Source organism: Vulpes lagopus, chromosome 3, assembly GCF_018345385.1.
Source record: "Vulpes lagopus strain Blue_001 chromosome 3, ASM1834538v1, whole genome shotgun sequence".
Taxonomy (NCBI): Eukaryota; Metazoa; Chordata; class Mammalia; order Carnivora; family Canidae; genus Vulpes; species Vulpes lagopus.
The window spans coordinates 54,630,386-54,645,107 of record NC_054826.1 but is presented as its reverse complement, the minus strand read 5'-3'; the positions used below and the strand labels follow the sequence as shown (position 1 = coordinate 54,645,107).

General features: G+C 43.0%; 1 protein-coding gene across 3 annotated transcripts in view; it reads right to left on the bottom strand.

Annotated features, from left to right (window-relative positions):
- Nucleotides 1-14,722, bottom strand: part of GRID1 (glutamate ionotropic receptor delta type subunit 1) — a 638,733-nt gene that overhangs the window by 217,016 nt on the left and 406,995 nt on the right. The window lies entirely within an intron of this gene.

Genomic DNA, 14,722 nt, shown 5'->3' with positions numbered 1-14,722 from the left:
CTCTAGCTGAGAGCAACAACGCTGGTTTTCTCTGACATTGACCAAAATGCAGTGTTTCCCTTAAGCCTTTAATAACTAGATTTGCTGCTTTTTTTTTTCATATCTACATACAAATTCTGAAACTAAATCCACTCATTCATTCATTCATTCATTGCACAGAAACCTATCCAACATCTCCTGTGTGGTTTGTTTTGTTTTTTAAAAAAGATTTTATTTATTTATTAATGAGAAACAGAGAGAAAGAGAGAAAGAGAGAAAGAGAGAGAGAGAGAGACAGAGGCAGAGGGAGGGAGCCCGACGCGGGACTTGATCCCGAGTCTCCAGGATCACGCTAAACCGCTTAGCCACCTGAGCTGCCTCTGTGTGGTTTGTTTTGTCTCAAGCTCTGGGGATGTGGCCTTGAAGGAGTCAGGCCTAATCCCACCCAGGAAAGTTCGAGGCCTTCCTAGATGAAAGGTGCTGAGCGCTGCCACAGGAGATCTAGGAGCCAAGGAAACCGACCCATTGTGCTTCTGCGTGGACGTGCGTTAAGCTCTCTGCACACGTTACCTCCTTTGGTTCCCACACTCCAGGAATTCCATGAGGCAAATCCTATCATTGCCCCATTTTCCCTGAGCACTCGCAAGCTTGGAAACAGAGGAGGCAGCAGGCCACCGGGGGCTCCCTGCAGGCCGAGGCGGCTTCCACGAGGAGCAGCCCTGAAGCGGAGCCTGGGGACGGGCCCAGCGGGGGGCGCGGGTTTTCGGGGGGCGGGGGGCAGGCCCAGGAAGTCGGGCCCCTCTGACCTGAGGCCCCAGCAGAGAGGGGGAGCTGCCCGGGGTGCGGGCCGGGCTCCTACACCTGCCGACTGGGAGGCAGGGCAGCCACCGCTGGGCCTCCCCAACCTGGGGCTGCAAGCTTGCCGTGGGGAGATGCGAGGCGACAGGGAAGTAACAAAACGGCTTCCAGGCCAGGGGCGATACAGGAGTGACAGAAAATCCGGACTAACAGAAATCAAGGGCTTTAGAGGCAGAGCCAGGCCCGGGCTGGCCAGAAGAGGCTCTTGTTTGCTGAGCGCATCTACACCGGTGGTTGGCGGCAAGTCAGGGTCAACTAGGCCATAGAATAGGTTGTAAATCCTCCTGCTTGCAGACCACACGTCCCAGCTTAGGGGCAGTGGAGTGGTCCTGAAGGGAGCTGGGACGGCGACCATGCCGCGGTTCAAGCCATGGAGGCCACAGCAGAGTGCGCTGTGGCCGCAACAGAGGCCAGGACTGTCCCAGGAGCCTGACGCCCCGGGCTGGCCCGGGGGAGTAGGACACGGAGCCTTGCAGCCCTTTGGGATGACGGCTAGTCCCCAAGGGGGCGGACTCACAGTGATCTCAAAAGAATTAACATGAATCTGGGTTTGAACCACTAAACTTTGTATTTCAAAAAAAAGACTGTTTCAAGGAAGATGGTTTGTTGGATGGGGATCAACAGGCCAGAGGTGGGACAACCGCGAAGTGTACCCACCTCGGGGCTCCCCAGTGAGCAGGATGCATGGGCTCTGCTCTCAGTGGCCCTGAGCACACGACAGCGGGTTGAGCGAAATCACCTGTGACCTGACGGTCGATAGGGTGGTAGGGAACAGCGACGACAGAGGCGGTGGCCCTCCTTGGACAAGGAATGTAGCGGATTTTATCTCGAAAAACCATGAGGTCAGTTGAATTCCACAAGGACCTTGGGGTCCCTTCAGTGGCACAGGGCGACCCCCAGGGATCCACCCACTCCCTACTTGCTGCTGTCAGGCACTGCCTCCGGGCTTCACCCTGGGTCAGCCCCAGACTGATGTGAAGACATCCAATCTATGGGCCTCCCCATGGAGCAGCCAATGTCTACAGCCCACCTGGGAAACCAGCTCGCCCTTTGCCCCAGTAGAACACGCCTTCCAGACAGTGCTGCTGATGAGCAGCAGAGAAAAGACAATGTGCATACACCGCGTGACCTGCACTCCCCTCACTCAAGTCTGCAAGTCAGCCATGGCAGCAATTACGTGTCCCACCCAGATCCCACTGGGATGCACGGGCTGGAAATAAATCTTAATTTTATGACTTTGTAAGCTTCTACTGTGGAGTAGGTCTTAGGCACAAACATTATATGAAGTATGAATCATAAAATGATCAGTGTGCCTTCTGCCCAGCTAAGAAATAAAGTGTATCCTGCCTCTTGGTTGGAGGCCTCCTCCCCAGATGCTCGCCCCTTCCTCCTTGCCAGCGGCTAAATGTCATGCTCCGGCTTACGTGTGTAGCCCCAATAATGTTTAACTTTGTCTTACATATATTGTTCAGCTTTGTGCAAGCTGAATTCTCTGCATGCCCCCCGCCCCCACAATTGTGTGTTAACGCAGTTGTTCACAAACTTTGTTGTGTATCTGCATCTCCTCGGGAACTCAATACCATACAGAAGTCAGCCCTGTCCCACTTCAACAAGCGAAGCCGCTGTGTTCTCCGTGAGCCCTCTAGATAATCCCAATGCTCGTGAACATCTAAAACCCACTGGTTTACCACTTTTTGTAATCTGTTCACAGTGATGGGTGCAGCTTAGTTTACTTGTTTTCACAACTGCACCCTGTATGACTAGGCCGCCATTTATTTACCCTAGCGCTCCTTACCATCAGAACGTGTTTGTTTGCTATTATGAAGCTTCTGCACACATTCTTCCTGGGCACATGTGTTGGCGCACTGTGTAAGAATTTCTCTAGGGTATACACCTAGAATTAGAATTCCTCAATAGGAGAATGTGGACATGTCCAAATTTCCAAAGTAATTGCACCAGTTTATGATCTTGTGTTGTAAAGAGAGCCCCTGCAGCCTTGCCGGTACCTAACATTTTGTCTGTCAACCTGTTGAGTAGGAATTGGTGCATCACTGGATTTTTTTTTAAAAAAACTTTATTTATTTATTCATGGGAGACACACAAAGAGAGAGGCAGAGACACAGGCAGAGGGAGAATCAGGCTCCATGCAGGGAGCCTGATGCGGAACTCGATTCCGGGACTCTGGGACCACGCCCTGGGCCGAAGGCAGGCACTAAACGGCTGAGCCATCCAGGGATCCCCTCATTACTGGATTTTAATTCCACTTCTCTAATTCTTAATATGGTTAAATAGCTTTCATGTAACTGAATCATTTGTGTTTCCTCTCTTGTATTTGTCTTTTTGTCCAGTTTCCATTGGGCTGGGTCTCTTGCATGTAGATTTGTGGGAACGTTTTAAAAAAAAGATTCTGGGTGATTCTTTGACACATGTCATAAATATCTTCTCCACTTTCTAGAATGTTTTGTAGAATTGGCCTATAAACTCATCTAACCTGGTGTTCTCTCTTATTACTGATTAAATTTCCTTTTTTTTTTAATATAGGGATCTTGCTTGTTTCTCCTTCTTTGCCCTAAGTCACTTTTTTCTTCTAAAAATTCAGCCATGTTGTCCAAACTTTCTAGTTGATTGGAATATGTTTTTCACAATGTCTCTCTACTTCTCTCCCTCTCTGATGAATCTAAAGCTGTGTGAGCTCATCCACTGAGAGCAACATTATTTGTCCCCTCTCTCTTACTTTGATGCTAAAAGTTTATTTAATAATTTGTTTTAAGATTCACTTGAGAGAGAGGAAAGCAGAAGTGGGGGGCAGTGGGAGAGTGAGAGAGAGAATCCCAAGCAGACTTTGCCCAGATTGCAAAGCCCAACACAGGGCTTGATCCCATGACCCCAGGACCACTAACCAAGTCAACATCAAGAGTCAGACACCCAACCGAGCCACCCAAGCACCCCTAAATTCTTTTTAATAAGTAAGTTTTGGCTTAACTGGTACTGTTTTATGAGTTTCCATGGTTTTCTATTTCATTAATTTCTACTCTTCATTGTTTTTCTATTGTCTTTGGCTTTATTAAGTAGCTATTTTTCCAACTTTTTAGGTATGAAGCTCAGCTGTGGAATCTTACACCTTTTGTCTTTTCTAGAAAAATAATGAAGACAATCAATCTACACCCAAATCTTGCTTTAGCGGTGTCCCACAGGTTATACATATAAATTGTATCACTCTTTTTAAAATCCTATTTTGATTTATTTTTGACCCATAAGTACTTTACTAGGGATTTTTCAAAAATTTCCTAACACGAGCATATTCTTCTTAGTATCTTCCTATTGATTTCTAACTTGAATGCACTGTGACCTGAGAATATGGATTGTATAAAGCTAATCCTTTAAAATGTGTTGAGCTTTGCTTTGTGGCTTATCATGTGGTCGGTGTGCCTGAATGTTTCATGTGCGTTAACTGTCCCATTGCTGTAGGTTTCAGTGGCCTACTTTTAGGTCCGTTAGCTTAGGAATTAGTCTATTTCTGTCTGAATTCAGCCTATATTTTCAAAAATTAAAAAAACATATTTTCAGTGTTTTATTAGGTACGTATACATGGAAAACTATAACGCCTTATCCAACTATAAAAGTCTTTTACCATTATTTAGATAACCTCCTTACTTCTAGTAACTCCTCCTGCCTCCTCGTGTATTGTATCCAATATTAACACAGCGACACCAGTTTTATTTTGGTTACTAGCTGTTTGCTCTAACTTCTTCTGCCTCTTTGCAATTCCATCTTTCTCTGTCTCACACTTTAGTTGGAGTCTATTAGAAGCAAAATATACTATGTGTTTTTACATTCATCTTTGACTTTTTAGTAGAAATCTTAATCTATTTATATTGGACTATGATTACTTACATTTACTTTGACTTCTATCCTATTATTCATATTACACATCTTCCTATTTCTTTTTTCTCCTTCTTCACTCCCCCATGGAATGACTATTCTTCCTATTTTCATTATTTTACCCTCTTTCAGAAGTTAGGCTTTCCACATTATTCTTTTCTTGGCTATCTTAGATATTTTAAAATGTATACTAAATAAGGCATGAAGTCAATCAGTATTCTTACTCTCTCCTCCAACATTTATTTCTAATCACCATCATCCCAACTAATGTGATGATAATATCCAGTATTTTAATTCTATCTTTCTGTGGGCCTTCCTATTACATATAACTCCCATTTCTTTATACAGCCAGTATCTTTCCATTTAACTGATATTTATCAATGCATTTGTTAGGCATTCTTTTCTGAACTCAAATCTGACAGAAGTACTCCTGACGCACATCATTTAGAATTTCCTTTAATGTCATTTTGTGAGTCATACACTCAGTTTTCTATGCTGGAAAGTGTCTTTTTTTAAGTCTTACTCTTGAAAGATAAAGGTCTAAATTGACTCCTACTTGCTCTTAGCACACTGAATTTACTATGACATTGGCTCCCGGCTTCCATTTCTGTTCGCTACGTCAACTTCCTCTGGCGGCAATAACAAATTATCCCAGGCTGGGCGGCTTAGGACAGAACTGCACTCCGCCACAGTTCTGAAGGCGGGAAGCCTGATGTCCCTCACTAGGCTGGAACCCGACGTTGGCAGGGATGCGCAGCTTCCAGAGGCTCTAGGGGAGATGCTCCTGCCTCTCACAGCTTCTGGTGAATGCCAGCACATCTTGGCTTATCATCACATCACTCTAATCTCTTCCTCTGCGGCATATTCCTCCTCTTCTCTTAAATCTCCCTTTGCTTCCTTTCACAAGGACACTTGAAATTGCATTTCAAGCGCCCACCCAGATAACCCAAGATAATCTCTCCATCTCATTAACTTAATCACTGCTGCAAAATCTCTTCTGCTATATAAGGTAACACAGTTTCCAGGGATTAGGGCCTAGATATCTTTGTGCACCATTATCCAGCCTACTAACTCCAGATATTAGGGATCCGTTTAACTGCCATTTCTTTGAAGGAGACCTGTGTTTTCTCCCTGGATGCTCTCTAGATTTTTCTTTGTCTTTGGTATTCTGTGGTATCAGGCCAATGAGGTCTCTAGGTATGCAGCTTTTATTTTTATCCTGTGGCCTCCTAGATCTGGGGTTTGGTTTCCTTCAGTAATTTCAGAGAACTCTAGACCATACTATCCTTTCATATTATTTCTTCCCCATCATCTCCTATTTCCTCCTAGAAATCCAATATTATCATCTCTCTTCCATGTGCTTTCATCTCCCTTTCATAGTCTCCATCTCTTTGTATCTCTGGGCTGCCTTCTATATAACCTCTCCACACTTTCCTATTCACCAATTCTTTATATATGTATCCACTTTGATAGTTAATTAATCCTTTAAATTTTTTAACTTCAGTGATTAGGTTTTTAATTGCCTGAAGGCATTTATTTCTCAATTTCACTTCAATTTTAAATGGCTTTTATTTCTTGCTTATATTTTCCAGCATCTCTTTATTCTTTTAACATATATAATCATATTTATTTAATAGTCTATGTCAGATCATTTTAATATCTACAGTTCATTTCAGATCTGATTAAACCGTCCCCACCAGCCCCCGGTTCTCACTCATGGTGGTTGGTTTCCTTCCTTCCCTCCCTCCCTCTATTCTTTCTTTCTTTCTTTTCCTTTCCTTCCTTCCCTTTCTTGTGTGTATAATCTTATTTCCCTCAGAACTTCCTTATGAATTCCTTGAAGTCTGACTCAAATTTGCATTACTTCAGGAAATATTTATGCTCGCTCCTACAGCCTACCTAGTAGCACTACCAATATATAACCCCAGACATTAATATTAAACTTTCCTCTGAGCTTCATTAGGCACCACAGTTGGTATGACTTGGGTCACAAACCTGCATGGGGCTCATCAATTCTCGAGAAAATTTACCCCTTCCATGCAACTCCAAGACTAAGACAGAACATTTTCCATGCTATTCTCTTCTGCACAGTGAGTTCATTTCTAGTTAACCTTTATACTGAGGATCTGGGTTTCCAGCTTTATAATAAAATCTCTCACTAAGCCCCACATCTGATTGGTTCTTACATTGATTTCATGTGTTCCATGCCCACACAGAAGAACAAAAGTTCAAAGTCCCCACAGTTTGGGCAATAGATTCAAGGCAAAAACTAAATCTGAAGCTCCTGTATTTCCCAAAGTTTCAGTATTCACTTTATATTTGGCCTCTGTGGACATTACTTTTGACTGCTAAGTGATCCATTTTAAAATATTTTTAAAGAATATTCTACCCAGATTTTCTAGTTCTCCATCTGGGAGTGTCATTCAAGCTAATTATTCTTCCATAAAGACATACTACTAATCCTTTTATATAGAATTTTCTTTCTTTAGCATATGCCCCACTCTTTTCCTGGGACACACACCCACCTCCCAAACTCCTCTTATGTGTTGGCTGTTTGACTAAACTTTAGTGATTGTGCTACAATTTCTATTTGCTTTATTTTACTGCCTTTCCCTAAGTTCACTGTCATTAATGTTAGAAGGAGAGCTATCTCTGAGGGGCCCAAGAGAAGATAATCTTCTCCATTTGGTCAAATCCCAATTGTATTCTTCAATTAATTATCTCCCAGCTGTGTTTCCAAAAAGGTAAATATTCTACAGGTTCCAAATTATTTTGTCTGTTGCTCCAGGACTATCTCCCCTAAAATATTCTGTTACCTTGCAATCCTACAATCTAATAGCTACCCCCCCCCCCAATAAATCCTTTCTCATCAATACTGCTCACTCAAAAGACCATCTCTGTGAAAGATGATGGTGTCTTGGACTAGGGTTGCTGCAAATGGATCATCTTTAGATAGCTGAAATGCAGAACCTACAGCACAGGTTGACTGATGAGACTGGAACAGAGTGATGGCAAAGTACCACTGAATCCTTTTTCGATGTAAGAAATGCTTGTAAGTTTGATAACAAAAATATTGTAACAACTAAAACAAGTAGAGAAGAAAACAGGGATAGAATTCCCAGGAAATATCCATTCTTCTAGACATCGGGATGGGGCGAGGGTGGGGGGAGACTCTTATGCCTTGCAGCATACTAAAAGGAAGATTTCTATGAAAAGAACCAAACATGAGATGGAATAATAAAAATACCCACTCCCTCTAATTTTGTACTGAACACATGCACACTGAAACTTAGATCATCTTCATTTTGAGTCAAATAAATTATCAGGAAACCTCTACAAATCTCCCTGTACACACAACTAAGACTAAAGAAAAATCAGAAAAATTCTAAAGAAAAGCGAATCCTCACATCCTTTCAGGTGTTATTTAATCTACTGGTTGAAAGCAAAACTGTTCTTAAAGAGCACAACATGGAACAGAATAAGACCTGATTACCTCCATTCAGAGGCAATGTGTGTCTTCAGCCAGGGTCTCTGGCTGGCTTCAGGGGGGCTCACCATTAAAAAAAGAAAAATGCTAAGTATACAAGTATGTGTGCCTTTTCCTGTGGAGAAAGCCCATGAGGTCTATTTGATTTTCAAAGAAGCCTTTGACCCCAAAAAGCTAGCAAACAACTAATATTCAAGCTAGTAATGATTTTGAACGTTCTCCTTATTGCTAACTACGAGAAGAATGAAAACAATGAGGACAACAACAACAACAGGATAATTGAGAGACACAAGAGTCTTCATGTCTATCCGACTCAGCTGCTTCTTCCTCACTTCCACTTGGGCCTCCTAGGTGACAATGAGATTTATGCGAGGAACTACTGTGCAGCTACGAAAATCATTGAATACACCTACAGTACTATGACATCACCACCTGCAGCGTGTGGATAAACTGCAGGCAAGGAAAACAGACAAGAAAGGAAGGAAAGGCAGAGCAAGTTGCAGAATGACACCTCAAATGCAGGACTTTTATAGTAGAGATATGCACAACAGTAAAAACAGATGTGAAGGACATACGCCAGCTTCAGGAGAGTGGTGGCCACTGTGGAAACAGAGGGGGCCAGCAAATAGATTTGCTGCCTACCTGCCAGCCTTATCACTCCTCTTCTATGCTGGCATAACCCAGTGTGAACAGATGCCCTTCCCTCCACGTTGGGATCTGAAGTGGCAGGAAAAGACCCCTGGACTCAGAACCCCGGGGCATCTTGCTTGGTCTGAGCCAAGTGGTCCGACCACTCTAGGGACTTCTAGGAGAAGGTTCATGACTCCATCTCTGTTTGTTGAGGTATGAAGGGGTTCTCCTTGAGGGATTCTGAGAAGGTCTGCTCAATCCTAAGATGACCACCATGAAAACATAGCACCTTTCATGCCTCTGGAGGCTTGAGTCATGGGAAATTCCCCTTGATGGCAGGCTGAGCATACTGAACACAGCAGACAGCCCAGGGATCCCCAGGGAGACTAGTTAGCCGCTGAATCACCCTGCCCTGTGATCTCCCGACCTACCTCCGGGCCTTCGCTAAGGTGAGATGATACGCCCTCAGATCACTGACGGAAATCGAATTCATATTTTACTGTTACTTGTAGTAAAAAACAACCTGACTGACACAGAATTTAATGGGACTTAATGTAAGTGGGTACAGAGCAGACTTCAATTATATCTGTAATGGTCAGCTTCTTAAAAATTGAGATCTCAATTACGGCAAAATTTGAACAGTGGACACGTGAGTGTTCGTAATACCATTCCCTGTATCTTTTACGCCTCTTGGAAATTTTTGTTTAAAACAGAGACACTCACTGCAGAAGTCTTACTCCATGTCTGTTTGAGCAGCATAGAGGATAAATTTTCATAATGAGGAGAAATCTTCAAAACAGCAATTAAAATGGAAAGGATCTCCTTTTTCTAAATATATACTTGGGCAAATCTGATGCAAAACGCATGCACAAATAAGTTCCTGTCTGATCTTTAACACTTCAGTAAAATGTCTGAACCTTCTGATATCAGGGGGAAATATTATTAAACATTTATATAGAGCTCTAAACTTATATAGGGCTGTGTAATCACAGTATTAGTCATTTCCTTTTATTCTTTAGAAAGACCTAGATCTATCAAACATCTGTGTGATACCAGCATTATTCCATCTCTGGAGGAATAATAAAGTTTATTTGCCTCCTAACAACCATGGTGCCAGTAATCTAAAGTTGATGATAGTAAGGAAACTTCACAGACAAAGCTGGCTTGAGAGAAGCTGAGAAAAAATAAGGAAGATTCAATAAAGTCGTGATGGAAGATTTCCTCCCATTGAAGCCAACAGGCTTTTTAGAATATCTGCTGCACTCAGATCCCTACGGAGTGCTTACGGCAAGGTGAGCTAGGCCTCTGCGGAGACCAGGACATCCTGGTGAGGAAGAGAGGGTGGGAGGAGGCTGCCAAAGCTTGGTGCTGGTCACAGCTCCAGGACACAGAAGGTGGCAGGAGGGCACTTTCTGAGTGGTGGTTCAGACGGACAGAGATGCCCTTTCTCATTCATCATCCCCTGAAAACTCATGAAGTCTGCACGAGTTTCCCTATTTTACACAAGATGTAGAAAATTGCCATAGAAGAAGCCCTTGCTCCCCAGCGTGTGGTCCATGCACCGAGAGAATCAGCATCATCTCTGAGTTTCTTAAAAAATGCAGAACTCAGGCTTTCTCCTGGACCTAGCTAACCGAAGTCTGCATTTCGACTCCTAGGCAGGCTCAACTTTAGGAAGTGCTGGTCTGAGATACTAGGCAGTGAAGTGAAGGGAGGAGAGGATCTGGAGTCCAACGGGTTTGCATTCCAGTCCTGGCTTCTCCTCTTCCTGGCTGTATGGCTTGGACAAGGCACTTGATTCCTTTGAGTGTCAGCTGTTGAAGGGTAACAGAGCTCCCCGGGGCTTTTACTTAATTCGGTGACTCTAATACAAAGGGATTCAGCATGTCTAGTGGAGAGCCTCGCAGTGAGCACGCTTGATCCTTCTAACTCAGAAGCTGAAACTCTCTGTACAACCTTTGAAGTCCAGCAAAACAGCTGTCACAGCGCAGCCCCAGGGAAGCCAGAGCAGCCCCCCTCCTGCCTTTTGCCACCCCAAGATCCCTGCAGCCCCATGCAAACCCCTAAGGGGGCTCCCGAGCATCTCAGTCTGCATGTGGCTGTTCCCCGTTCCTCATCTCCAAGAGGCCCTGCTTTCACTTGACTCCCCGCCAAGACATCAAATCAGGCCTCCACCATCCTGTCATTAAATCAAATGGCCCATTAATCGAGATTTGTATGGCTTCTTTTATTTGTGTAAGTGACACAAATGGGTTCTGCTCACAGTAAAGCCAGCGTGTGTCACCTGCCCTTTTTACCCAGGGCTGCCCAGGGGACAGGAGGCAGAGCTGTCCCCAATTCTTCCTCCTCCCTCACAGCCCATTCCCCTGAGTGGCCCCATCAGACCAGCTAGCAGTGAGCAGCTGGCTCTGTTTCCTAAAGACCTATACCTGGCCAGGGCCATAGGGTGAAACACATGTCCCCTCAGGCTTCCTGTGCAATCCTGGGAAACGCCCCACAGGAGAATCTGCTATCTTGTCCAGAGATGCCCAAAAATGTCCTCTGGGTTTTGCATGTTTAGTGTCCTGTTTATTCCATTGTATTTAATTGAGTTTTTATTTCACCACATTGTGTTCTATTATATTTGACCATGAGCACAAGGTGGACATCTGCCCTCCAACGAGCCAGGGGACCCACACATGTCCCCAGCATTTACGAGAGACAGTCGGTAAAGCTCCTCTGGCTGTGAGTTATTTATGGATGACGGCTGAGCTGGAGTGGGCTGTCTGTGAGATTTACACCCCGTTCTCTCCTCTCCTCTCCTCTCTTTCATGTCTCTTCCTTTCACTTTCTCCTTTCCCATTTTCACCCCTCTCCCCGCCCCCGTGGATCTCACTCTTCCTTCCTCCCTCTTTTCCCTGCCCCCATCTTTTTAGGCCTTCCTGTTCCCTGTGGCCTGGTAAGTTCTGCATTCCCACAACCTCATGTCACTCCCCTCTGCTCAGGTAGTTTCCCTTAATTCCAAGGCACTCAGAACCTCTAAGGCAGGGCACTGCAATTCCCAGAAGTTGTTCAGTGATTGCTAACCTGACCCTCCCTTCTTCAGATGTAATATTCCTGAAATATGCTCTAAGTTGGACCTGAAATGTATTCTTCTGCAGGTGTGGGCCTGAGTATTAAAAGCACTAATAACTGTAAGCACAAGTTAAACATAGCTTTGTCTGCCATTCGGAGGGAAGGGTCATAGTGTAGTGTCTACACAGTTTAACAGTTCAGGGCAGAGTCTGAGTAAGACTTGTCCAGGTAATAAGGCTCTATGGTCATAGTCAAAAAAGTGGCCCTTCATGCAACCTCATGGTCCCAGTAGAACACTACAGAATTCACCTGGAAAGGGGGTCTTAAGAACTGAGTAAAGTAACTTGATTTACTCAGACCCAATATCTGTAAGGATCCTCTGGCCCTTTCTTGTATACCCACAACCCTGATTCAGACCTGGGGGCACTGCAAATTCTGTGTTCCCTGCAGAACCAGAAGGGAACTGAAGGGGCTGATCATTGCTCCATATATGCTGGACTTGGAACCAAGCACAGCTCCTTGAGGGTGAGGGGTGTGTCTCTCATATTCTCTGGTCTCTAGTATTGAGCACCAGGCCTAGGAAATACTTATGAAGAAAGAAAGAGAAGGAGAAAAGAGTGAAGGAGGAAAAGAGACAAGAAAAGAGGGACGGAGAGAGAAATGGAGCAAAGGGGAGAAGGAGTTCTTTGGAATTTCACACACTAAAAAGGTAAACCTCAAAAATTTTAGTATCTGAGACTCTGACCTAAAGTAATTCTACAACATAAAGCCAATGCTCTTCATTCTGCTGTTAAATTTTCAAAAGCTGATCAGGGCTTCAATTTTCAGCTCACTCCCAGGCAGATATTCAAACAGAAAAATAAATATAATAGTGGCTGATCCTTCATGGCACTCATTTGCTTGCTTGCTACAAACCACTTTAATTATTTTGTTTGCAATACCCATTTGTTTGTCTCAGGAGAATATTTAAATCTGCTTTTATTTGTACACAACTATCCCTACCACTAGGAAAATGAGACCTTATGTTTCATATTAATACTTCATGGTTTTTTAATCCCTAAGGAACTGGCAGAAAATTATAATTTTTAATTGCATTATAATTTAAGATCCTGAAATATTACTTAAATTTTTTTTCAAATAGGATATGAAAATAAAATTGTGTGACCCAGGACCCTGAAGTGGATGGCTCTGAAGTTTACAGCCTCATGTTTACCACATCAAGCCCTTGCATCTGAACTGGATCCAGTTGTGTAGAACCAAGTATAAAGATCTGAGAATAGAAATTCAGAAGAACAGAAGATAGAGAGCATGTTAGTCAATGTATAAGTCTGACCATGATGGACTGAACTAACCATTTACCTTAAATAAAAAAATAAAACATATGAAAGGGCAGTTTTCAGGTATCAGACAACAGGCATAGCTGAAAGTGACACCACCCCAAAAAACAAATGAAGTGAGTGTGAACTTAATGCTCACAGACTTTCCAGGTTGCAGCAGAGGAAGGGGAAAACTAGGTGGAGCCTAATGGCCTCCAAGAGTTGAAGAGAGAGTTTGGGTTTTGAGGAGGCCAACAGTTGCAATTCATAAGGCAGAATGATGGAGAAAAAAGAGCTACACACACACAAAAAAAAATGCCCTCCAGAAATCTATTGAAAGTTCCCTTTGAGTCTTTAGCTGCATATTGATTAGTGCAAGTGAGTGAGATAACTACCAGAGTCTAAGGAAAGGACCACCTAGAAGGATCAGGGCTTAATCATCCTCAATAATGGGTCAGGTTAGCAACAGACTAAAACTGTTTTTGACCTAACAAAGCTTCTGAGCAAGCTCAAAAAATCAAAATGTTCCGAAGTAACATAACTCTGTTCAAGGGGAGAAAGGAAGGGGGATAAGTAGTTAAAGGAAGGAAAGCATCAAGCACTCGGCCATGTAAAATTCAGTGTCTGGCATCTAATCTAAAATTACCAGGCATGCAAAGACACAGGAAAATGCTCTTCTATTATGAGAAGAAGAATCAATCAATTGAAACAGGCCCAGAAATAATATGGCCGGCAGAACTAGTAGAACAGGACATTAAAACAGATATTATAAATAGTATAAACACACACCATATGTTCAAGAATGTAGAGCAAAGTATGTACATGATAAGGAGAAAAAGAAAAGACGCAAATTGAATTTCTACAAATAAAATATGCAATGTCTCTGATGAAAATTACTCTAGATAAAATCAACAGCAGATTTGAGGAAAAATAAATGAACCTGAAAGTATCAAAACAAAAAGTCCCAAAATGAATCACAGAGGGGGAAAAAATAAAAGACTGGGAAAAAATCAACAGAGCATTAGTCATTAGTGCACAGGGGAACAATTTCAAGCAACCTAATAGACATGTCGTTTAAGTCCATGAAAGAGAAGAGAGAAAGGGAAGGACAGAAAAAATATTGGAAGAAATAATGGTCAAACAATTTCTAAATTTGATGACAACCACACCCAACCACACAATCAGAAAAAGAAAAATCTTTTTTTCTTTTTTTTTATTACTGAGGTATAACTAACATATTATATAAGTTTCAGATGTATGATGTAATGATTTGATGGTCTAATTCTTAAGATTCTGACAGAAAGTGGTAAATGCTGGTAGACTTTGTACAACAGGGACTTCCTTGGGTGAAGATCATTGTCTGCCAAAACCACCTACAGCTGGTATTTTCTGACGTATTACAGAAAAAGGTACACACCTTGCTGGCATCTTCTCTCAGATGTGAGAAGGCAACAAACATAGCAGTGAAGCTAAAGAAGTTAAAGCGAGTCAAGAAGGCTTAGAAAAAGAAAAATCT